This window comes from Branchiostoma lanceolatum, chromosome 3, assembly GCF_035083965.1.
Source record: "Branchiostoma lanceolatum isolate klBraLanc5 chromosome 3, klBraLanc5.hap2, whole genome shotgun sequence".
NCBI lineage: Eukaryota > Metazoa > Chordata > Leptocardii > Amphioxiformes > Branchiostomatidae > Branchiostoma > Branchiostoma lanceolatum.
In genome coordinates this window covers 4518091-4527845 of record NC_089724.1, presented here as the reverse complement: position 1 = coordinate 4527845, position 9755 = coordinate 4518091, and the positions used below count along the sequence as shown (strand labels likewise).

Sequence of the window (9755 nt, the reverse complement as noted above, 5' to 3'; positions counted from 1 at the left end):
CAAGTCATACGTTAATTAAAACCCCGCAAATTTCATTATAAAGTTCAAGGCATGACTTTGAAATGAACACTCCCTGTCTTAAGAAACTAGTTTAGCTCAAATGAACTCAATGAACAGATGAGCTAATCTTCCACTGGTCATGACAGAGAAGACAGACGCTCTGTACAGTATTTACAGGTTCATTGTACCGGGGAAATTCCCCTAGCTCTTTTCGACAAGCACAGTGAACATGCAGTGGACCACGGCTTAACGTCCCGTCCTAAGGACTGCGACCTTTTTCGGTAGTGTGCACGTCGGGTGAGCGACACAGCCGGGATCGAACCCGGGGCTTCTAGTTCCAGAGGCAAGAAAGCTAACCACTGGACTACGCACGCTACCTTACCTAAGAAAATGTACAGGTTCCAAGGTGGGATTGAAGATTCTTCAAGCTTATCGAATCATGTCATGAGATATACAGATCTTTTACTTTGGGGTAACTGATGGTTCCTGGTTAGAACTTAGATATATGTTTGTCTGCCAAAAAAAGTCAAGAAAAGGAAGATCCATCAAACGGTAATCAAATATGTTCTCACATCCTTGCCAGGCTCTCTCTGTCTCCTGGACTTGATTCGGTTACCTCGCATGTATCTGTCAGCATCAGCCTGGCATTAACCAAAGGAAGGTCCTCTCTTCGGGCAATTTTCGGGTCTACCCTGGCATTATATTGGCAATAACACTTCCAAAGTACTTTATCCGTGCCTGAAGACAGACTCTGAAGCATCTTAGAGCGAGGGAAAGCGGGGGGGAATTAGATTAGCTACGGCCGCAGACGATAAATGTGGATGCCAGGAGACGCTTGGGCTGGTGTGGACATGGACAGCTGATGCGATCAGGGAAGTGCAAGGGCAGCCTAAATCTAATTACAGACAAAACGGACTGAACTTCACTCAGGAAACTTGACAGTGCTTTCAGCGGGAAGAAATACTTTATGGAGCGGTGAGTTGCTACACTTGTTGCAAAAGAACTGAAAGAGTGACATGAAAGATAAAGATGTGTCAGAATCGTGATACTATGTGAATTCATTAAGATATATTATTAGGGATGAGTCTTATGGATAACTTCCGCATGCACATTGCCAATAAATGAAGACGTCATCAAATTTCCTATCATTAAGGGACTCATGAATTCAAAGTTTTGGGATGTCAATTTTTTGCTACTGAGGAATGTAGACTCTATGATGCCTTCGGAATGACCATTGCTTCTAGTTCTGCTCAAGCATGGGAAACAATACCACTATGCTTGCACAGATGGCAAGTTTCAGCAAACTCAGGTCACCTCTTAGGAATGCATTACCCAAAAATGGGAGTACATGTAGGTGTATGTCAAGACTGGGACCATTAATAAATGAACACACGTCGTAAAATATCCTACTGTTAAAGGGACCCTTCCACAATTGCACTGACGCAGAACAATCGTCTTTACAAACACATACTGTCACCATACCCGCTGTAACTGTAGTAGTAAACTATAGTCAGCACGAAGATCGTAAAAACTACATGTCGGATAATACAACCCTTGACTAAACAAAGAGAGACCTTGCTCTGGGCAACTTAACCTTTTGCACAACTACAAAAAAAGATTGGGCACAGCCGGTTGAGTCTGGTCCCCATATTTCATGTGGCGAGCCTGTTGTTCAGGGAAGGGATGTCCCTGTAGCTCTGTTGTTAGTAGCCTCACAGTTCTTAACATGAAATTTTAAAATCCCAAACCATTTCCCACTCACTCCATTGTAAAGGAAATTGCTAATTGGTAACTGGGAGACCCCGGTTCAATCCTTTTTGGGGTTGGAGACATCTTGGTTGGGCTTGCATCATCTTTCAAATCAAGGGACGTAAGACGGGGACCCCGGGTGCATTGAACAGGTTAAAGGGGAAGGGCTATCAACCTCTGCCTGTGAAAATATTCCCTGCTACAGAAACAGAAAGGAAGCTTGCTGCTCTTCGAGACTTTAATCTGCCACTTAAGTCACTACAAGGGTGTGAACGAACAAACGTTGGTTGAAGAAGCCGGCCAGTGGTTGATTCTCCTATGTGATGACTCTACTTGTTAATCTAAATTCGAAAACAATATGTGTACACAACTGCTGCATTCCTGTGCTTTCATTGACGTCACAACTATGCAGCTATCCCCCGAGGAAACAATTACGCGAAAGGTTGCACGTGTGCCTACAGGGGGAAAACCTTCGATTGTCTATTCACCCTACAGGTCACTGATCCCATTTACAAGGTTAACAACAACTTTGTTGTTTCTGTGCTACAGTTTTTAATGCTGGCACCAGATGTATAGCATCTACTAAAACGTAACTTAACCATGGTACATATATAATTCCGCCACTGCGAAAAGATACATCCAAACAGATCTCCAACCCAATGTCCTCCAGTATCATTCACTTCTGTACATCTAAACTGTGCATACCTGGGGGTGTGGCACGTGCACTAGATCCAAACAGATCTCCAACCCAATGTCCTCCAGTATCATTCACTTCTGTACATCTAAACTGTGCATACCTGGGGGTGTGGCACGTGCACTAGTCTAAGAGAGCTTTCACACCCACTGTTTTTCAAAGTGGTAGAATTATGTAACCCAGTGGCAGATTATTATGTTAATCGAGGTTACCACTTGTACAGTATCTGTTTGTGTGTTTATGTGTGTGTGTGTGTGATTGTGTGTACATGTATGTATGTATGTGTGTGTGTGTGTGTTTATGTGTGTGTGTGTGCATTTAAGGGTAGATATTGTGATCAGGCATGATAGGCAATTCTGATGGTATGAAGGGATCACGAACAGAGTCTGTTAATCTAAAGATTTTCGCTTAGTCACGACTAATTAACTTTGATTTGTGTCACTTTGGACGAATGGGTTGACTTGACATATAGGATTTATAAATGGGACACCACCCTAAAACATTTTAAAGCATCCTGGTGGTAGTGCCTACCGAGATAAAATTTTATGAAATTTTGAATGTACCGATGGGAGGCCACCCAAACACATTTTCAAGCCTCCCGATTCCAATCTCTATCAACAGAGACTCCAATGGGACAGTAAAGTTTTGTAGGGGAATTTCTGTGTTAGCTAATGACCGTTAACATTTGTTCCACCGCAACAAACACCCTCTATATCTGTGGAGATAACAAGCAGTCTAACTGCTACAACCGTTAATCTTGAAATATTCACAGTGGTTTTATTCTTGTAGTGACCTTTCCATTTATTGTAAAAACCGCAAATAATGCGTTTCTATTGTATTACTAACTGTACCGCAGAATCCTTCCAAATGGGAACTTAAAACACCGTGAAAACTCCTCTCCCCTTCTACCCTGCAATTAAATTCTCCTGAAAAGTAATGACGTTACAGTAGTCAGGTCATGAAATACCGTGGGAACATGCTGCGCACTTGCGTAACACAGGGACGGTTCAGCTACAGAGAACATAATTTTTTTCAAACAAAAAAAAGACTAGCCGACTGCTGCCTACCCCTGCAGTGTCAGGGACCCCGACAGCAGTATAATCAAATACTGGATACTACTACTAGATCTACTGATTTAAGTGATGACTGACTTTGATATCTAAAAATATGGTTGACCTTTAAAGCTAAAGGTGTTTCATCATTCTTCTACTGTCAACTGCTTTGATCATCAAGACAAGAATCATTTGTAAACATCTGTAAATAGATAAATTCTGTTGAACTTAGACAACCTTTTAGTCATACATATCCCTTGGGGTGTTCGACATTTATGTGTTTCAAAGCTTTTGATGGGATCACCATAGCAAGATGAAAGTACCCAAAACATTTCATCTCCCAAGAGAGGTTCCAAGAAACCACTTCAGTGTTGCATAACAAGTACATGTATCAAACGTGTCTGCCAAATACTGTAATATAGACAATTTAAGTCAAGAAAGAAGAAATAGCAACAGCATCTTTTAAACTTTTCAAGAAGAAATAGCAATAGCACCTTTTAAACTTTTCAGGTAATCATTGATAAATTACCAATGAGCAAACAAACAAAAAATTTCCTTTATCTTAAGCACACTTAGGCCACACCAATTTAATTTCTTGGTTAATGGAGTTTTTATAAAAATGCTAGATTGGAAAATCAACATGAAAACAGAATCTCAGACCCCGTTCACACTCATTTTTTTCAATCGCGATTGAAGTATAATCGCTGTCAGTGTACATGAGATATAACTAAGAAAATGGTTGAATATGATATTCCAAATCTCATCCGCTTGAAGACCTGAATTTTCTTTAAAAACTCTGTGGCTAAGCCCATGATTCTCAACATGTCAGTGCTCAAACTGAATGCCAATCAGGAGTCAGTGTCCTTCAAACCAGAACTCTGCGTCCTTCCGTTGCTCCGGGGGTCACAGAGGTCAGGAGAGGTTCTCAGAAGGCAGTGCCGAGTCAGCGTGCACTGATTGTGCAACCGAGCGGGCCTCGGACCATTCACTTTGACTGTAATTGGGGGAGTGGGGTCTTTGCAGCCTGTCGGAAAATACATCCGTCAAAATCTGACCTTAACGAACTCTCAAGGTGAGGGGGAGATGCAAAAATGTCCACGATGTCAGCAAGAATCAAAGTTCTCATAAGTGAAGCTCATGAATTTTATGCTACACATCCGTCAAAATCAGACCTTAACGAAATCTCAAGGTGATGAGGAGACACCGAAATGTCCAAGATGTCAACAAGAACTTGAAGATCTCATACTTGAAGCTCATGAATTTTGTTCTACAAACCTTTCAAAATCTGACCTTAACGAACTCTCAAGGTGACGGGGAGATGCAGAAATGTCCACGATGTCAGCAAGAATCAAAGTTCTCATAAGTAAATCTCATGAATTTTATTCTACACATCCATCAAAATCTGACCTTGACGAACTCTCAAGGTGACGGGGAGACACCGAAATGTCCACGATGTCAGCAAGAACTCAAAGATCTCATACTTGAAGCTCATGAATTTTGTTCTACACATCCTTCAAAATATTACCTTAACGATATCTCAAGGTGAATCTAATGAATTTTATTCGTTATTGCAAGTTTCTTGATTGAAAACTCTATCTATAACTATTTTCCTCCCTTCTGTACTTTGGACCATCATTCCTGTTGTGAAATTCAGGAATTGGCATGGAATTTTGACATCCCAAACCATTTTCAATTCACTCCATTGGAAACTAAATTGCTAAACACACAACCTTGCTAAGATAAAGTTATGCCAATAATATCTGTAAATGTTAGAATTTTGCGATGGTTTAATGTTTGGGGTTTAAAAGATAGAAATGCAAAAAGGCTTATTCTGAACCAATTCCAATTCACTCCATTGTAAACTAAATTGCTAAACACACAACCTTGCTAAGATAAAGTTATGCCAACAACTGTAAATGTTAGAATTTTGCGATGGTTTAATGTTTGGGGTCTAAAAGATAAAAATGTAAGAAGGCTTATTCTGTCTTCTGTCCGCCTATTTCATTGTTGCAACAGTGACCATTAAACCACAACGAACACTCAATTTCCTCCCTACCATGAAATTGAATCCCCGTGAACGTAAAGGCATTTACAGTAACTTGTCACCTAAATCTAAAATCTTCTAAAAATTCAGCACTTCTCATCAACACCATTACATTTGTCACACAAAAGCCTGCTGAAGTTCAGCACATCCAAGTTAAAATCCTTCCCAGTATATCAGCAATCAACTCCTGAAAGGCAAGTGAACTTGATCAAAGCTCACGCTTCTGTGAAAAGGACCTGCAATCAACATCTGACTGTCAGAGTTGAGCACAAAAAGCCCTTCATGAGCTGGTAATGGGAAGTTCATACCGCCGCTCGCCCCTGATCTTGTATTAAAGTCATGAGGGTTATATTAGCAGATCAACTAGGAAGGTAACTCCCGGTGGCCAAGCTTACTGTAAGTTACAATACATCTTGTGTCATCATTTTTCCTTTCATTTTCAGTCAAACTTTTAATCTCCAATAGGTAATTATCTATTCATTTTCATTATCAGTCTGAATCTTTTGAGTGTCTTCTGTGGCCTTTTCTGCATTTCTACTTCTCCCTAAAATGAATAACTCAAGTAACTTTAGATCAATAATTCCAGGTGGTTACAATCTCTTTTGTATCTTCACTTTTGTTTTCATTTTTGTCAAACATGTAATCTCCAATCATGTAATCAGTGACGCACCTGTTTTGTGAGTTCAACTCTACATTATTGCCACTCCCATGCCTTGTCCTGATTTATGCAATTACAGAGTCTTCCACAGAAGCTGTGCGAGTTGATTTCCAGAGAGCTTTAGAGCAGCACTAATGAGTGGTTAGTCAAAGAAAGCCATGGATTATCTTGCCTAGTTGCAGCAACGTTACATGGCTGAAATACTAAGTGGATCAACTTGAGAGCTGTAGCAGGCTGTCAGCAAAACATTGACGTTAAACTTTGTTGGTTGGTTGGTTGGTTGGTTGGCTGGCTGGCTGGCTGGCTGGCTGGCTGGATGGTTGGTTGGTTGGTTGGTTGGTTGGTTGGTTGGTTGGTTGGTTGGTTGGTTGGTTGGTTGGTTGGATGGTTGGCTGGCTGGCTGGCTGGCTGGCTGGCTGGATGGTTGGTTGGTTGGTTGGTTGGTTGGTTGGTTGGTTGGTTGGATGGTTGGCTGGCTGGCTGGCTGGCTGGCTGGCTGGCTGGCTGGCTGGCTGGCTGGCTGGCTGGCTGGCTGGCTGGCTGGCTGGCTGGCTGGCTGGCTGGCTGGCTGGCTGGCTGGCTGGCTGGTTGGTTGTTTAAGCTGGCTAGACTTGACTTTTTTGTCATTGTGTTATTTCTTCAATTGTTTTACTTTCGCTTTTACACTGTGAGTCTTTTTTGTTGTTGTTGACATATGACATATTTCAAATTTGATTTGTCACCTTTCTGAGTAGATTATGAAGAAAACTTTCCTCTTGATATCAACCAGCACAGATTCAACTGTTTTACTTTCCCTTTACATTGTGAGTCTTTTGTTGTTGTTAACATGTGACGTATTTGACATATTTCAAATCTAATTTGTCAGCTTTCTGTGTAGAATATCAAGAAAGCACCTCTCTCAATTTCAACCGACATAGGTTCTGTCTTAACCGATGTGTTTAATCAACAGTGTGATAAATCAGCTTTGGATAGTTTTGAAACCAGCTGAACAGCTCACTGCTTCAATCACCTCAAACCCACAAAGAAAGTCAAACATCCTGCCATCTCTCCCACAGTTAAGCATGCCCTGAAGGCTTTTCTTTGTCAGCGATGCAAATCATCCCATCGTTAAGTACCAGAGTCATCAACCAAGGATTGATGTGTTCAAAAATTTGTATTTTCCGAGAACCATATAGTAGAATGGATCTCGTTGTCATCGGGTACAGTAGGAGCATCCTCACTAAATAGCTTTAAAGAACGGTTGCAGTCAGATGTGCAAAGACTAGGTGTGACAGGCCGTTCAATGTAATATAACCAACTGCTGCCGCGCCGCGTGCCTGCAAAGCTGGTGTTTTACACCAAATGGCGGTTAAACTGGCTATATAGATACAGATACAGGCATCTTTTTGACAGTGAGGCATGCCCTGAATCTTCTTTTTCGTCAAGGATGCAAAAGACAACAGATTAGCGACTTCAGTAAAGAACCCCCTTCTGTGACTTTCCAATTAGATGCCAGTGAAGTGAAACTTGTAACAAATATCTGGAACAAAAGCTAGTTATCACTCTCCAGGCTTCCAAATAATTTTTACATTTTCAAGCACATTTTTCATAATTTCGACTGAACGCGCAGGATGCTGCAGATGGCATAAAAAGATACTAAAATCTTGTCACAGAATAGTTGTTTATTCTTTATGTGTCACACAAAACACTACAAAGGCAACCATGGCATTGTAGGCTGATTGTCATTTGAGCCAACAGTGTGTTTATTGTCCTAATTTGGTATTGCACATTTCTTTCTGTCGATCATAATTTGGCAGAATTTTTAGTTGTATTTTTTAATCATATCATGATCCTCTGTAATCCTTTTGGGGCTGTATGTAAAGAAAAAGAGGGGTAATTTTGCAGCTCCAGGTCTATTGGGACCAGGGGTGATCAGGGTTTCATTCAGTATACTGTAAGTTCACTTATTTTCACAAGGACTTAATTTTTCAGCAAGGCAAGGATGTAGTTTGTCACGGTGTCTTCAATTTGTGTTTTAAACAATTCTGTAGTACAACAGTACATGCAAATGCATATATTCACTGCGTCATAATTTTACAGTGGAGAGGTCAGCACAAAACGAAAACTACTACAAACATTTCACGATTTACAGTATTGAACCTTCCAGCTATTGGCCTGTCTCCGAATTCAGATTGGAAACAGAGATGTGGTCTCTTTTTTTTATTTTGCTTTTGGACAGACAAAGACAATGTGGCACTGCATTCAAATTTTTTGTAACTTATTTTAAGACCACGCGAATTTGATTTCTTGGTTAACAGAATTTTTGAAAAAATGCTATATTGGAAAATCAACATGAAAAGAGAATCTCCGAGAAAAGTTTGTACTTTGGTGCACACAGTTTCAGGGAGTGAACATGGTCAGGTGCAAGTTTTCACCCCAGCTTTCTGTTTTAATGATGTCCCCGTGCTAAAATTAAAAAAAAAACTCTGTTGACCAAGAAATTGAATTGGTGTGGCCTAACAGTGCCACATATAGAGAACAGTACGCTTGATAAGATAGGAGAGTCCCATAGCCTTTTTGAGGCCGTAGATGGGCAGTGTAACCTTTCACCACTATTTACCTGCCTAACTTTGAGTCAGGTACCCATTTTTACACCTGGGTAGAGCAAGGAAAGTCGTGTAAAGGGGACAGCATCAGTGGCATCAAGGGAGTCAAACCTGGGACCACAAGGTTCTGAGCAAAACACCCCACGGATGTCTCTGTCTGTGGTGCTGAAACTGGGGCTGTTCTAGTGTAGCCATCACATCATCCTTAGCCCTCACTTAAATGGACACAGGTCCTCATATATATCAAGTCTTTCCTAGAATTCTTTCAAACACAAGAAATATTTCACAGAAAAAGTGCTGTGCTTTCAGTGTGACCCTCACACCATCCTTATCCCTCACTTAGATAGACACAGATCCTGAAGTCTTTCCTAGAATTCTTTCAAACACAAGACATATTTCACAAAAAATGTGCTGTGCTTTCAGTGAGACCCTCACACCATCCTTAACCCTCACTTAAATAGACACAGATCCTGAAGTCTTTCCAAGAACGATTTCAAACACAAGGTCTATTTCCAAGATTTTAACTTTTCAATTTGCAGATGTTGAGATGATATGCAGTATTAGAACCTTTCAAGTATTTGCTGTCAATGTGGTCTCAGAATCTGGGGGAAAGTCTTATTTGGGCATTCACAGTAACAGGGAGTGGTTATAGTATAATCTAAAGTGTCTCTGAAGAAAAGAAATAGATCGGTATGGCCTATTGTGTCATACCTTGGCCGGTTTAACAATGGATGTGGTTGTTACGGGCCGGTCTATACTTAACATACTGCACAGGCTTCCATCGAATGATTCGCCAGTTGTGTCGCTGTTGAAAAGTCTAATACCGTTGGAATCGATGTTGTTCACATTTTTTGTTGAGGACACAAAATTCAATTCAACTTCTGGTGCATTTTGCATTGAAATGTGTGTATTTTAGGGTGGATAAGACATAAATGAAATAAATTACAACACGGTGTATTTCACATCATCCTCG

General features: G+C 40.7%; 1 protein-coding gene across 3 annotated transcripts in view; it reads right to left on the bottom strand.

Moving 5' to 3' along the window:
- The window catches only part of LOC136429787 (potassium voltage-gated channel subfamily A member 1-like), a 77430-nt gene that overhangs the window by 7581 nt on the left and 60094 nt on the right, over positions 1 to 9755 (bottom strand). The gene's annotated exons all lie outside the window — the stretch shown is intronic.